At 37.9% G+C, this 16,963-nt stretch overlaps 1 protein-coding gene across 1 annotated transcript in view; it reads right to left on the bottom strand.

Moving 5' to 3' along the window:
* The window catches only part of Acyp2 (acylphosphatase 2), a 166,121-nt gene that overhangs the window by 94,586 nt on the left and 54,572 nt on the right, over positions 1 to 16,963 (bottom strand). The gene's annotated exons all lie outside the window — the stretch shown is intronic.

Below are 16,963 nucleotides of genomic sequence, written 5' to 3'. Positions count from 1 at the left end.
TATATGTGTTGGCAAAGGAAAATTTCATTTTTTCTAATCAAGTCTCATTGGATATATTAGCAATACCTGAGGGCAGCCCTCATTATCAGGAGTAGTCGGCCAACACAAAATAAATTCAATGGTATTTCATAGAATTTTGGACTCATTTTATTCTGTTGGGGTATTTTTGTCTTATTGGTATTTTTCTAATTTATATTGATTTCTGTTTTGTGAGGGGTGGTTTTGTTTGTGTTTCTTGCTTTTGTTGTTCTGATTTTGTGTTTGTTTGTTTGTTTGAAAGAAAGAGAAAAAACATAAAGTTGGATGGGTAGAGAAATGGGAAGGATCTGGGAGGAATTGGGGTAGAAGAAAAACATACATGAAGAAAAATTTTAATAAGATTGCTTTTAAAATAATGTCTTTACCTCAAAAGTAAATAGATTTACAGTTTGAGGAAAAATGATTACAATCAAATGTACAGTTTTTCAATCACTTAAAGAACTTATATTAAACAACATGGATAGAGCCTATTACAGTCCCTTGCGCGGTTTATAGCCCTCATTGCATATATTTAGTGTTTAAAGCAGGCTGCATCCTCTGCAAGGGAACACTTACCTAAATTACATTTTGAATCAAATAATGAATTTTATTTACAATTATGAAAAATATCACAAAGATGATTAGACAGAACTAAATGAAGTAGGCCAACACACCTATGTCAAGGGAACAAAAAAAGAAGGCACCAAATCTGTGAAGGATTATAAATGCTAGTGAGCACTTAGTAAATATAACAGCTGTCACCTGTAAAAACTGTGGCATATGTCTGTCAAAGAAAACAAGAAGTTTATCTTGATTTGGAGGTGCCTTTTTAGTTAACCTCAAAAGAAGTATAATTTACTAATTATACATTTAACAAAGTGACAGGCACCTTAATTAAACAAAAACATAGTAACATAATTTTAGAAACAGCATAGGATTTGAGAAAAACTTAATTGGGTAGAAAATAATACAAAGTGGCTTCTAAGTATGTCCAATGCCAGTAAAGAACAGATCTGCATTGCAATCCACAACATTTGCTCCAATTTATGTCATTCATTTACTCAAGAAAACTATTTACAAACAAATAAATTGCAATAATATCTTGAGCACAAGATACTAATTGTCTTTAAGGGCATGGAAGTTAATTTAAAAAATTAGGAAATTTCAAGTATAAGAAGAGGCAAGCAGGTCTCCATTCTTGCCACCTCAAGAGGAAAACTTACATTAAACAGTGCAAGAAAAATTCAATAATGCAACAGCTCATGAACAACTGCCAGCTGTGATCTTTGACTGAGTAGGAGGCTCAAATTAGAAAGAAAATAAACTGCTAAAGTGATTATACACATGCATATGAAACATGCAACTCTAAAACTGACTTTTTATTTGATAAGTATATTACTCACAATTGCTATTATATATTGAACCTTAAAAAAGCCTGTATCACGTGAAAAATACAAAATTAACAGCAGGAAAGTGTCCTTGTTTCAATTACATGGGACACTGGTAAATCTGAAAATACTGAAAGCTCTAAGAAGGGAATTAAACTTCAGAGAAGGGAAGAAGAGGAGCAATTCTAGAAAAGGGATTTGTAAAAGAATGAAACTATTTGTGTGGCATTACTAAGAAGGTCACACCTGGACAGGTGACCCTAAATGAATTTAGAAAGAATGTGGTGAAGTTGGGTGCCCAGCATCTAACTGTGTGGAGGAGATATGTCTGGGAAGAGAAGTCAGCTCAAGACACCTCAAGAAGGGAATGAAGGGGAGTGTGTGTTTGTGTGAGTGAGTGTGTATGTTAGTGTGTGAGTATGTATGTGTGTGAGTGAGTGGATATTCAAGTGTGAGTGTACATGTATGAATGTGTTTGTGTATCATGAGCAGATGAGAAAAGAGACATATAAGTAGTATAAAGTGCATAATAGGATATGTAAAGGTTTTGTGAGAAATGGACAATAACAGAAAACTATGGATGCCCCTGTCAAGACTCAAACATCTTCTCCCTGTTAGATGGTTTACCTGTTTCTCTGTGGCCGATATCTCTGCTCACTTTCTCTAGTTGTTCACCATGCCTGGGACCAAAATGGTTTTTGGTTCATGGACGCTCATGTAGTCAAAAGGTTTCTCCAGTCCCACCCAGCCCCCAGCCCCTTGAATCCAAGTAAACACACAGAGGCTTATATTACTTACAAACTATATGGCCTAATGGCTCAGGCTTCTCACTAGCTAGTTCTTATAACTTAATCCACTTCAGTTAATCTATAAGTTGCCACATGGCAATGGCTTACCAGTATTTTCACATCTTGCTTCTCCTGGCAGTAGGCTGGTGTCTCTCTCCTCTGCTTTCTTCTCCCCATATATCTACCTGGGTTTCCCACCTGCCTCTAAGTTGCCTTGTCATAGGCCAATGCAGCTTTATTTATCAACCAATCAGAGCAACATATATTCACAGCACACAGAAAGACATCCCACAGCACTCTCACATTTTTTTTTAAAGACAAGGTCTCACTATATAGTCCCGGCAGGCCTGGTACCCATTGTGTAGACAGGTCTGGCCTCATAGTCACAGAGAACTGCCTGCTTCTGCCTCCCAAGTGCTGAGAATAAAGCCATGTCTTGATAGTCTTACAGTTTTTTGATACAAGGTCTTATTTGTATTTTATTTGTCCTGGAGCTCACTGTGTAGTTCAGGCTAGCTTTCCATCTTGAACTCCTGCCTTAGCCTCTTGAGTACAAGGATTAAAGATTTACACTATCATGCCCAGCTTGTTTACAAGTTTTTAGTTCTGGTTCTATAGGTTATTAGTAATAATCAGCACAGCTCTTCAGACTTTATTTACTGCACCTGTCCAAATGTTTGAATGTGGATGTTCTCTGACCTACAAAAGCAAGGAAACTTCAGAGACACACTTGGAAGTCCAAAGTCAGAAAGCCAGAGTAAACAGAACAAGCTATTTCTACCAAGAGCAAATGAAATCAATAAAACAGAAAGAATAAGAATGCTTAATGGGATGAATGCAGAAAAAAACTATTAATACAAAAATCTCAACAGAAGAAGTGAAAGGAATGGCAAGTATTGAAATCAAATCATAACACTGAGAGATGAAGTGAAAACACCACTATGTCATGAAATAAAAACTACAAAGAAGGCTAGGTGTAGTGCTATATGTCTTTAGTGTCGGCACTCTGAAAAGAAAGGCTGGAGAGTCTTTGTGAGTTCAAGGACAAGCAGGTCTACTTAGCAAGTTTTGGCCTGGTCAGAGCTACATAGTAAGTCTCTCTCTCTCTCTCTCTCTCTCTCTCTCTCTCTCTCTCTCTCTCTCTCTCTCTCTCTCTCTCTCACACACACACACACACACACACACACACACACACACACAGAGTTTCAGTCACTGTTGAAAACAGACAAGGCACAGAAGACACATCCCAAACCCAAACATCAGGATCCTCAGAAAGAATGCAATGATCAAACAGCAAACTATGAAGTAAAGAAAAAAAAATATGAGTGTTCAGATCAGAGGAGCTCACCAAACACCAGGCAGGTATAATGAGGAGAAAAACAAGATCAAACACATTTGACATACTGTGAATTATATAGAAGCTATAGGTGTTAAGTTAAAGACTTAAGAAAGCAGAAAAGATAATTTACATATATAATTAAAGGCATACATTTGCATTAAAACTAGCACTGTACAATACATAGATGAAACAAAGTTCATGCTAATAATGTTAAACTTAATTATGTACACTTGGAATAACATCAACAAATTAAAACAAATAAACAAAATGTTTATGGAGAGTTGACAGGAAGGCTTTAAGAAGCTCTTGTTCACTACTTGTAATGGCAGAATTTTTCCTGCCTTCTTTTTCACTGCATTATTTTTGGGGGGTGTTTTGCTTTGTTTTTCCCCCTTTATCCAGTATGATTCCAGTTAAATTTAGGGTCTCAGGAATGTTCTTCCAGTTTTTGGAACAAAATGGTCCAGATTTTCATTTTTCACTTGAATACATGAGGCCCTGACTCACAGAAAAGACTTGAATTTGAAACTCAAGCAAAATCCCTGTGTTCTCTTCCTCTGATAGTGTAGGATTGCAAAACCATATCTTAGTTACAGGGTTTTGTTTTGTTTTGTTGTTTTTTCTTTTTAGTGATCATCTTTTTATTAAATAAATGAATGTTGTAATTTAACTATTTCTTTATGATTGAACACTAATTACAATTTTTACTACTGAAAACAATGTCCTGGGAGCTGGAGTAATGATTTGTTTGGTGAAGTTCTTACTGTACAAACATGAGGATCTGAGTTTGGATGCCCAGCATCCTGTTAAAAGCTTGGCATTGCTGTACCTGTAAGTCCAACCTGAAGGTGGTGGAGACAGAAGGATTCTGGGAGCTTGTTGCCTAGTCTACCTAGACAATTGATGAGCTCCAGGCTCAGTGAGACACTATCTCTAAAGATAGTGAAGAGTACGGAGGGAGATACCCTGTGTCTATTTCTGGTCTCCTCAAGAGCAATCATGGGCATGTACACCTATATACCACATACCATGAGTGTCCTCACAGACACAGATACACACACACACACACACACACACACACACACACACACACACACACACACACAAATCCTCAGAGCTGGAAGAAAATATCAAACAGCATATGTATGTTTAAATCCACGCATATCTGATTATTATAAGTTATGGTCCTTTAAAAAGTGTAGTTACAGAACAAAAGAAAAGAATTTGTATGCTCTCGAGTTTTTACATAGGTAGTCTCGCAAAATGTTCATGTCAATGTACAACACAAATGAAAATGTCTGAGGGCAGCGTTTTCTCCATACACTCCAAATACCAGTTTCTCTCTCTGTATGTCTCTGTCTCTCTCTGTCTGTCTCTAGCTCATGTTTGACTAAGGTAATTTCACAAGACAAAATGAACCTTACCATTAAATAGAATGATTTACTCAGCTGCATGTGTGTAGTATGCATGTGTATATGTGAATGCATGCATGCCAAGATGGGTTTGGGGGATCGAATCAGACACTGTGGCAGCACCTTTACCTGCTGAGTCCTTTTGCCTTCCTTTAGTCCAGTATTTTTAAAATTTTTTGTAGCCACAGAATTAGACAGCTTGGATTGGACTAAGAGGAACTCACTGAGAGACAGAATCTGCCAGCTCTGATTGGACCAAGAGTACTGATAAGACCAAGAGCGGCTCCCTGAGACACAGAATTAGCCAACTTGGATTGGACCATGAGGAGCTCCCTGAGACACAGAATCCCCCAGCTCCAATTAGACCAAGAGCTAAGATTGGACCCAGGGGGGCCCCCTGAGACACAGACACAGAAAGCACAGACTGGACCAATAGCAGCTCGCTCAGACACAGGCACCCTTTGCACCTATTGGAGGAAGAGATGGGAAGACGCCAGTGCAAAAATACAAACAACATAAAGAGGAATATGGCATCACCAGAACGTAATGGTTCTACAACAGCAAGCCTACATATCACAATGTAGAAGAAGCAAAAGAAAGTGACCTTAAAAATAAATTTATGAAGATGATAGAGGCCTTTAAAGAGGGAATAAAAAAAAAATCTCTTAAAGAAATGGAGGGAAAAAACAAACAAAAAATTGGAAAAAATCAATAAATCTCTTTATGAAAACACAATTAAACATGTGGGGAAAAAAAAAACAGTTCAAGACCTGAAAATTGAAATAGAAACAATAAAGAAGATACAAACCAAGGGAAAGCTGGAAATAGAAAATCTGAGTAAACAAACAGGAACTACAGATGTAAGCATAACCAACAGAATACAAGAGATGGAAGAAAGAATCTCTGGCACAGAGCATACAATAGAGAAAACAGATTCATCAGTGAAAGAAAAAACCAAAGCCAAAAAGTCATAACATAAAATATTCAGGAAATCTGGGACACCATGAGAAGGCCAAACTTAAGAATAATAGGGATAGAAGAAGGAGAAGGAGAATATCAACTCAAAGGCACAGATAATATATTCAACAAAGTTGTGGAAGAAAACTTCCCCAACTTAAAGAAGGAAATACCGATGAAGATAAAAGAACCTACAGAACACCTGTAGCTGGAGTTATCTCCAGTTCTGCATGGGCCATAGCCACTCAGACTCAGATAAACACACAAACGCTTACATTATTTAAACTGTCTGGCCTAGTGGCTCAGGCTTCTTGTTATCTATATCTTACATCTTAAATTGACTCATTTCTATAAATCTATACCTTGCCACATGGCTTACCAGTACTGTACATCCTGCTCCTCATGGCAGCAGCTGGCAGCATCTCCTAACTCAGCCTTCTTCCACCCAGCCTTCTCCTCTCTCCTTGTCCCACCTACACTATCCTTCCTGCCTGGCTCCTGGCCAATCAGCACTTTATTTATTGATCAATCATAGCAATAAACACCAAATAGACTATACCCCCAAACAACTCCCCTTGCCACATAATAATTAAACCACTAAAAATACAGAATAAAGAAAGAATATTAAGAGCAGCAAAGGAAAAAGGCAAAGTGACTTATAAAGGCAGACCCATAAGAATAACACCTGAATTCTCAATAGAGACTCTGAAAGTCAGAAAGTCCTGGACAGAAGTAATGAAGACACTAAGAGACCACAGATGCCAGCCTAGAATAATATACCCAGCAAAACTTTCAATCACTATAGACAGAATGAACAAGACATTCCAATACAAAACCAGATTTAAACAATACCTATCCACAAATCCAGCCCTACAGAAAGCACTAGAAGGAAAACTCTAAGCTAAGGAAGTCAGATGTACCCATGAAAACATAGGAAATAGATAACCACACAGCAGTAAATCCCAAAGAAGGGAAATACACACACACTACCACTAAAAGATAACAGGAATTAACAATCACTGGTCAATAATATCCCTTAATATCAATGGATTCAATTAGCCTATAAAAAGACACAGGCTAACAGAATGGATAAGAAAACAGGACCCATCCATCTGCTACATACAAGAAACATACCTCAACTTCAAAGACAGATACTACTTCAGAGTAAAAGGCTGGGAAAAGATTTTCCAATAAAATGAACTTAAGATACAAGCTGGTGTAGCTATCTTAATATCTAACAAAATAGACTTCAAATTAAAATCAATCAAAAGATATCAGGAAGGACATTACATATTCATCACAGGAAAGATCCACCAAGATGAAGTCTCAATTCTGAACATTTATGACCCAAATACAAGGACACCCACATATGTAAAAGAAACATTACTAAAGCTTAAAGCACACATTAAACCCCACACATTAATAGAGACTTCAACACCCCACTATCATCCATGGACAGATCTGCCAGACTGAAACTTAACAGAGAAATAAGAGACCTAACAGATGTTACGACTCAAATGAACTTAATAGATATCTACAAAACATTCCACCCTAACAAAAAAGAATATACCTTCTCAGCACCCCATGGAACCTTCTCTAAAATAGACCACATACTCAGTCCCTAAGCAAATCTCAACAGATACAAAAAAAATTGGAATAACCTCCTGTATTTTATCAGACCACCATGGCTTAAAGTTAGATTTCAACAACAAAATTCACAGAAAGCCTACAATTGCATGGAAACTGAATAAGACTCAATTGAATCACCAATGAGTCAAGGAAAAAATAAAGAAAGAAATTAAAGACTTCCTAGAATTCAGTGAAAACAAATGTACTATATACTCAAACGTATAGGACACTATCAAAGCAGTACCAAGAGGAAAATTCATAGCACTAAATACCCACATAAGGAAGTTGGAGAAATCTCACACTAGTGACTTAACAACATACCTAAAAGCTCTAGAAAAAAAAAAGAAGCAAACTCACCCAGGAGGACTCACCCAGGAGGAATAGATGCCAGGAAATAATCAAATTGAGAGCTGAAATCAATAAAATAGGAACAAAGAGAACAGTACAAAGAATCAATGAAACAAAGAGTTGGTTCTTTGAGAAAATCAACAAGATAGACAAGCTGTTATCCAAACTAACCAAAAAGCAGAGACAGAGCATCCAAATTAACAAAATCAGAAACAAAAAGGGAGACATAACAACAGACAATGAGGAAATCCAGAGAATCATACCAATACTCTTTAAACTGTTTCACAAAATAAAAACAGAAGAAACATTACCAAACTCCTTTTATGAGGCTTCAGTTACCCTGATACCCAAACCACACAAAGATGCTGCAAATAAAGAGAATTACAGACCATTCTCCCTCATGAACATTGAGGCAAAAATACTCAATAAAATATTGGCAAACTGAATCCAAGAACACATCAAAAAACTTATCCACTATGACCAAGTAGGCTTCATCCCAGAGATGCAAGGATGGTTCAACATACAAAAATATGTCAATTTAATACATGATAAAAACAAACTGAAAGAAAAAAAAATGATCATCTCATTAGATGCTGAAAAGGCCTTTGACAAAAATTCAACACCCCTTCATGATAAAGGTCTTGGAGAGATCATGAATACAAGGAACATACCTAAACATAATAAAGGTAATATACAGCAAGCTGACAGCCAACATCAAATTAAATGGGGAGAAACTAAAAGCAATTGCATTAAAATCAGAAACAAGACAAGGCTGTCCCTCCCCCGTATTTTTTCAATATAGTACTTGAAGTTCTATCTAGAGTAGTAAGACAACAAAAGGAGATCAAGGTGATAGAAATTGGAAAAGAAGAAGTCAAACTTTCACTATTTGTAGATGATATGGATAGTCTATATATGTGACTCCAAAAATTATACCAGGGAACTCCTACAGCTGATAAATACCTTCGTAATGTGGCAGGATACAAGATTAACTAAAAAAAAAAAAATCAGTAGCCCTTCTATATACAAATGACAAATGGCCTGAGAAAGAAATAAGAGAAACATCACCCTTTACAATAGCCACAAACAATATAAAATACCTTGAGGTAACTCTGTCTAAACAAGTGAAGGACCTGTATAACAAGAACTTTAAGTCTCTGAAGAAAGAAATTGAAGAAGATATCAGAAAATGGAAGGATCTCCCATGCTCATGGATAGGTAGGATTAACATAGTAAAATGGCAACCTTATCAAAAGCAATCTACAGATTCAATGCAATCCCCATCAAAATTCCAACACAATTCTTCACAGACCTGGAAAGAACAATACTCAACTTCATATGAAAAACAAAAAACCCAGGGATAGGCATCACCATTCCTGACCTCAAGCTCTACTATAGAGCTATAGTAATAAAAACAGCTTGATATTGGTATAAAAACCAATAACGTGGACCAGTGCAATTGAATTGAAGACCCTGACATTACACTGCACACCTATGAATACTTAATTTTTGACAAAGAAGCCAAATTTGTACAATGGAAAAAAGAAAGCATCTTCAATAAATGATGCTGGCATGACTGGATGTCAACATATAGAAGATAGCAAATAGATCCATATCTATCACCATGCACAAAACTCAAGTTGAAGTGGATCAAAGACCTCAATATAAAACCAGTTACACTCAACTTGATTGAAGAGAAAGTAGAAATAGTAGTCTTGAATGCATGACATCCTACAGAATGGGAAAAGATCTTCACCAACCCCACATCTGATGTGAGGCATACATAGGCCAAAAAGGGTGGGGAGAGAGAAATTTATACAAATAGAGCTTAAGCTTTAAGCTGTTTACGAACAGAGTAGATACAAAGGATGATATGGAGAGAAAGTTAGCTTGAGCTGTTTATGTAGAGAGTAGATACAAAGGATGGCTGAGAGGAAGCTAGCTTGGGTTGTTTGTATGGAGATTAGATACAAATGGTGAGGAAGGAAGTTAGCTCAAGTTATTTAGATGATGTCAGGGCATAAACAACTTGTAAATAGGGTGACCTTTAAAATGATTGGTTGGTTCCTTCACCCCCGCCTAGGTTTTGGAGGTTTTCTGGCATAAAAGAAGCTTACTGCCTATCAATAAATGAGTTCTTGCTTGACTTGACTCCCCGCTGCGTCTGATTGTCTCCAGGTAAGAGGGAGACTGGGGAACAGGCGAGCGGTGCACACTTGCCTTTCCTCGTTCCAGGCCACCTCTTCACAGGTGACCTAAGTAACCAGTAGGGCAGGTCCCCACAATCTGACAGAGGGTTCATCTCCAAAATACATAAAGAATTCAAGAAACTAGACATCAAAATAATGAACAATTCAATTAAAAAATGGCTACAGATCTAAACAGATAATCCTCAAAAGAAGAATCTGAAATGGCTGAAAGATATTTAAGGAATTGCTCAACATCCATAGTCATCACAGAAATGCAAATTAAAACAACTCTGAGATACCATCTTACACCTGTCAGAATGGCTAAGTTCAAAAACACTGAAGACAGCTTATGTTGGAGAGGATGTGGAGCAAGGGGAATACTCCTACACTGCTGGAATCCAGTATGGATGTTTCTCAGATAATTGGGAATCCGTCTTTCTCAAGACCCAGCTATACAACTCTTAGGCATATACCCAAGGAATGCTCAATCATACCACAAGAACACATGTTCAACTATGTTCATAGCAGCATTATTCGTAATAGCCAGAACCTGGAAACAACCTAGATGCCCCTCAACCGAAGAATGGATTAAGAAAATGTAGTACATTTGCACAATGGAGTACTACTCAGCAGTGAAAAACAATGACATCATGAAATTTGCAGGCAAAAGGATGGAACTAGAAAATATCATCCTGAGTGAGGCAACACAGACTCAGAAGGACAAACATGGTATGTACTCACTCGTAAGTGGATACTAGATGTAAAGTAGAGGATAACCAGACTACAACCCACAGCTCCAGAGAAGCTAGGTAAAAAGGAGGACCCAAAAAGTGAACATGGATCACCCTGGGAAGGGGAAATAGATGAGATCTACAAGGGCAAACTGGGGGTGCCGGGGGATAGTGGAGGGTAAGGGGTAGGGGATAGGAACTTAAGGGAACAGGAAGTTTGATCTGGAACAGGAACAGAATAGGAGAGCAATGAAAGAGATATCATGATAGAAGGAGACATCATGGGGATAGGGAGAAACCGGGTGCTCAGGAAATTCCTAGGAATCCTCAAGGATGACCCCAGCTTAGACTACTAGCAATAGTGGAGAGGGTGCCTGAACTGGCTTACCCCAGTAATCAGATTAGTGAATACCCCAACTGTCATCATAGAGCCTTCATCTAGTAAGTGATAGAAGCAGATGCAGAGATCACAGCCAAACACCAGACCAAGCTCCAGGAGTCCAGCCAAAGAGAGAGAAGAGGGATTCTGTGAGCAAGGGCATCAAGATCATGATGGGGAAACCTACAGAGACAACCAAACCAAATTAGTGGGAACTCATGAAATTTAGATCAAAAGCTGTGGAGTCTGCATGGGACTGGACTAGCCCTTATGTATATCAAGACAGTTGTGTAGCTTGATCTGCTTAAGGAGCCCCTGGAAGTAGGATCAGAATTCATCACTGGTGCATGAGCTGGCTTCTTGGAGTCCACTACTTATGATGAGACACCTTGCACAGCCTTGAGGCTGGGAGAGGGACTTTGACCTGCCTCTACTAAATATACCTCCCCATGGGAGGCCTTACCTTCTTGTAGGAAGTAATGGGGGCATTGGGAGGGAGGGGCTGGAATGGCGGGGAAAGGGAAGAGGGGGATCTTTGATTTGTATGTAAAATGAATAAAAAAATTTCTTAATAAAAAATTAATTCAATAAAAATGTTTGTAGCTTACAGTCATTCAGAAACTAACTTATTTATATTTTCAGTTTTGTTTTAGTAGAAGGCTTATTTGCTAAAGTGGGCTATAGGACATGTTTCATTTAAGAGTTAGTTTGTTTAAAAGTAAACATTTGGAGCCAGCAAAGTGGTTCAGCAAGTGAAGACACTTGCCATTGAACCTGACTGCCTGAGTTTAATCCCTCCCTGGTGGAAGGAGAGAATAATACCCTAAAGGAGTTTAATCCCTCTACCGATAGCACAACATGTGTGCACCTACACACATACACCCTAAATCCATAAATGCAACACATAAACAAAGGTAAACATTTGGCAAGTGTTGTGGTACACACCAATAATCTAGCATTCGGGAAGTGGAAACAGAAGGGTCAGAAATTCAAGGTCATCTTTAGCTGCATAGAGAGATCAAGAGCAACCTAGGCTACATGAGATTTCTGTCATCCCCTCCTCCTATGACAGAAAGTCAATATTTACATGTAGGTCATTTTTGTGGGCCTCTGTTAATACACTTACCCAGACTCTACAATTGTTAGGAAGAGCTCTGATTCTGGGTTATATTCATTTAGCAGTAGGATCTAAGAACGTATGTCAGGGTGGAGTGGTGGCTGACAGTCCAATCATATCCAATCCTAGCAGCCACAGCAGAATGCTGTGTTCATTAGTTTCTTATTAGTCTGGCCTAGGCACATCATTCTCATCAGACCATGGAACCTAGAGCCAGGGCCCGATGAACAACTTAGTGTGGTAGCAATTAAAATGAAAGCCATCACATTGACCCTAAGGCAGCTACTGAATTGCCCAAGTTTCTATGGATTCTTATTAGTTCTAATAGTTTTTCAGTTAGTTTTTGTGAGCGTTCTAGATAGATGATGCTATAAAATGCCAACAGTGACATCCTGTCTCCCACTTGATAACATTTACTACATATGTTGCATTTTATTACCCTTGAATCTCCAACCCCAGCTAAATGGTACTGACAGGTGTCCACCTTGTTCCTAGCCTGAGTTGGACTTCCCTTCAGCAGCTCATTACTAAATACCATGTATATTCCTCATCATTTCCTCATGGAGTCTTTCCAAAGCCCTGGTGAATATGGGCATGGGCACTGCCAAATAAACAAACAATAATCCAAGGAAACACAAGACCAGAAAGCTTCCATTTTGTTAAACTTTAGAACAGGGTCAGTGCCAATTACAACTATGTGACCAAATTCCTGCTCTGTTCTTGTAAGCAAGAGACAACCCAGGAGAGGTGGGACTGTCGGACAATGTATGTCAGCCAAGAATTTTGTCTTATGTTTTTATGTTTTTGTTATTTATAGGGGAATGACAGAGAGGAATTGACAGAGAGGACAATGAGGGGGGATGAATATTATCAAAAATATTATATATACTTATTCAATTGTCAAAGAACAAATTTTTAATTAAAGAACATATAGTAATAACATAAATAAGCATTTAGACTTTTGTTAGAGAATGACTGAGACTTTAAGAACTTGACTAATGTTTTAATCTATTTTGCATGTTTAGTATATTGCATAGTTGGACATGGTGGCACATACCTGTAGACTCAGCCCTCAAGTCTGGGCTACACAGTGAGGCCAGTATAGACTACATAGCAAAACCCTGTCTCAAAGAAAACAATTTATTTCACAGTTCTAAGAAACATTTGACATATTGTGTGCCTCTTAATGGGGTGACCAACTAAAAGTACTGCTCAGGGGAAAGATGGCCAGGGATGAAAGATAGCTTTGTGAGTCACCACCAAGTAAGATCAATAAGTAGATAGTGTCTACTTTATTCACCATTACATTACCAGAGACCAGCACATGGTAAGTGCTCAATGAATATTTCATGAATTAATGATTCAAAAATGTACAGGATACTTCCCTGAAATCAGGTCACCAGGGAATGGTTATTATAGAATTCAGATTTAAAGTTATATAATGACATTAGGAAGGATTAATAGAAAGCTACTATTTATTTGGGGCCTGGCAGAAAATAATGTTTATAATGCTTGGATTTTTCTATAATTTAATTCTATAACTATTAATAATAGAGACTATTAATTATTATATTCTCATTGTCTCTTTGTTAGCCTGTCATGGTATTCAGAGACACTGGGAACTTGCACAAAGTCATGAAGTTGGACTTTAAATCTAGTCCTCTTTCAGCCCACTAGAGCATGGTATCTTCTAAAACATTTACTTCTTTCATCCAGAGTGCCTGCTCCATTTACTCTTGTTCACCATCCTTTTTTTTTTTTTTTTTTTTTTTTAGGGATCATGACATGACTCCTTTGAGAGATTCTGTTGCTAAGAGATTAGTGATTTTTCTAGTTTTCTACAGCCATATCCTGGTACTTTGAGCATGATAAGTTTTCAAACAGTAAATGAATGAATGAATGAATGAATGAATGAATCTATTCAAGTCCCTCAGTAATACTAAAGGAAAGTTGACTTTAGAAAGAGGTTGATACTGTCTAAGCACTTGTCCTATGTCCATGTCTCTGTTGTATCTCCACCTTTACCCCACAATCAGATTTCTATACTAAAAGCTTGTCTCCAGTGTGAAGGTACTTACAAGTGAGATCTTTGAGATGGGATTAAGACAGGAAGACAGAACCGTTAAGAATGGAATTGGTGCCGGGCGGTGGTGGCACACGCCTTTAATCCCAGCACTCGGGAGGCAGAGGCAGGCGGATCTCTGTGAGTTCGAGGCCAGCCTGGTCTACCAAGTGAGTTCCAGGAAAGGCGCAAAGCTACACAGAGAAACCCTGTCTCGAAAAACCAAAAAAAAAAAAAAAAAAAGAATGGAATTGGTACCCTTACAGAGCAGGTCCCAGGAAGCTCCTTCACCAACAAGAAGAGTTGTCCATAAAGGGAAGTAGATTTCTTACTAGACTAGGAATTTGCTGAAACCTTGATCCTGGGAATTTTAGCTTACAGAATTATAAGAAACAAATTTCTGTTGTTTACAAACCACCCAGTCTATGGTAGTTTGTTCTGCTAGCCCACACAGATTAAGACAAGATTTTATAAAGAGTCACAGAGTAACGAAGAGAGCGTGCAGGCTAGGGTTTACAAGTTCATGGTTACTTTGCTCCAGTCTCCTGTTTCCTCAGAAACCTCTTCTTCAGTGTTTTTAACTGTGGTGCTGTTCTTAGGGAAGATGAATGACAACCCAACTGTATTGTCTTTCAAAGCTTTTCCATTAAACGCTTCCTACTTTTCTAGAATGACAAAATACAGGAATATAAAAGGGTCATATTCAAGCAAAGCACTGCCCAGAAAACATATTGGATTCAAGTTTTTTGTTGTTATTTTTTTGTTTGTTTGGTTGGTTGGTTGGTTGGTTGGTTGGTTTCTCAAGACAGGGTTTCTCTGTGTAGTTTTGGTTCCTGTCCTGAATCTCGCTCTGTAAACCAGGCTGGCCTTGAACTCATAGAGATCCATCTGGCTCTGCCTGCGGAGGTCTGGGATTAAAGGCATGCACCACCACTGCCTGGCTTCAAGTTTTTTTTTTTTTTAAGTGTATTTACATCAGGACCCAAAGTGGTGGGCTTAAGGGAGTGTATGGGTATGTGGGTGGGGGGGAGGTTGGTCAGCTTTGCTTTATAAATAAAATAAAATAAGTCAACTGTTTTAAAATGTTTATGCTGCACAAAAGAAATTAGATGGAACCAAACAAACCTCCTGTCACTATTGAATAAACAATCTGAGGTACATAATCCACCCATAAGTCATGCTTTCAGAAGGTATTTATTGAGTTTTAATGGCATAATAAGTGTTTTGATATATTACAATAACAATCAGAACAAAATTATGTATATAAGCCAAACTTGATGGCACATTTCTGTAATCTCATCACTTGGAATGTGTTGGAATATGGTTCAAAAATGGAGTTGTACAGAAGGGAATTCTGAATGCTTGCTAAAAAAAAAAAAAAAAAAAAAAAAAAAAAAAAAAAAAAAAAAACAAGACAAGAATCTTGTGACCTCTGTTTTTTCAAAAGCACAGCATTACTCTTAGAATATGCTTTTCTGCCTCTCCCAAGTATAGAAGATAGGAATAAATTTACACTAGATTATTCAATAAAACTTGCTATTGATATTTATTTATATGCCTCTATGGAGAAACATGTTTTTGCCACATGCAGCTTGCCTACAACATGTGGCTTATTCTTGTGTTTGGATATCTTACTCCTAGGACTCTTAACCCTCAGAGTATAAATAGTCTGGTGCCCTGAATAAAGTTGGCTATTGCATGAAACTTTAGTCTGCCTCATTTTTAGACTCCACTCTCTCAAGTTCACATCATCAATTAGAGTGGTAAACAGAGAAGGAAAGGCAGAAAAATCAAGAGTTCAAGTCCAAGGCCAGAGTGGCTACATTGTAAGTTTGAAGTCAACCTGGGTTACATGAGAACTTTTTTTTTAAGTGTATAATTCAATAATACAACCAGGTGTAGTGAGTGTAGACTAGTAATGCCAGAATTAACTCAGGAGGCTGATGCAGGAAGATTGAGAGTTTGAAGCCATCCTGAGTCATGGCCATATAAACTGAATCTCATAAAATGTTTACAAAATGGGAGCTACTTTCTATACACCTTTAAGTTAGTCATAGTTCTGTCAGGGACAGATGACACATCCAATCCAAGTGACAGAAGAGTAAGCTACTTGCAAAACTGTGAGCAGGGATAAAGGAAGGCAAGAAGAAGTATCCCAGGGCTCAAAACAATGGGGACTAATTACCATTCCTGGGCCTGAAAGAGGAACTAATGAAATGAAATACTAACCAAATAAAATACTCTAATACTGTGGCTATAGCAGAGGGTCTCCTGTCATGTGCTATAGATTCGGAAGTACAGCCTGGAAAGGAAGGCACTGGAAACATCTGAGCAGGCAGAGAAGGGAAATCCACTGACACAGTCCAAGGAGGTCAGCCTTCTACAACAGAGCTAGTGGGAAGGAGGGTGGACAGGGAGCAGCAATCAGAGAACACACAGCACGGAATTTAGGGGAAAAGCAGTATTACAATTATAAAGTGTAAATATATACATAGCATAGGTCAAGTTCAGAGATTTTAGTTTCATTTTAGAGGGGTTCTGACCACATGATCTTTCTCCTACAATATCAGCTCTGTTTTTAGTAAGTTTTACATACAAGATGAATG

The sequence above is a fragment of the Peromyscus leucopus genome, chromosome 10, assembly GCF_004664715.2.
Source record: "Peromyscus leucopus breed LL Stock chromosome 10, UCI_PerLeu_2.1, whole genome shotgun sequence".
Lineage (NCBI taxonomy): Eukaryota > Metazoa > Chordata > Mammalia > Rodentia > Cricetidae > Peromyscus > Peromyscus leucopus.
The sequence above is the reverse complement of the archived record's forward strand: the minus strand, read 5'-3'. Positions and strand labels throughout refer to the sequence as shown.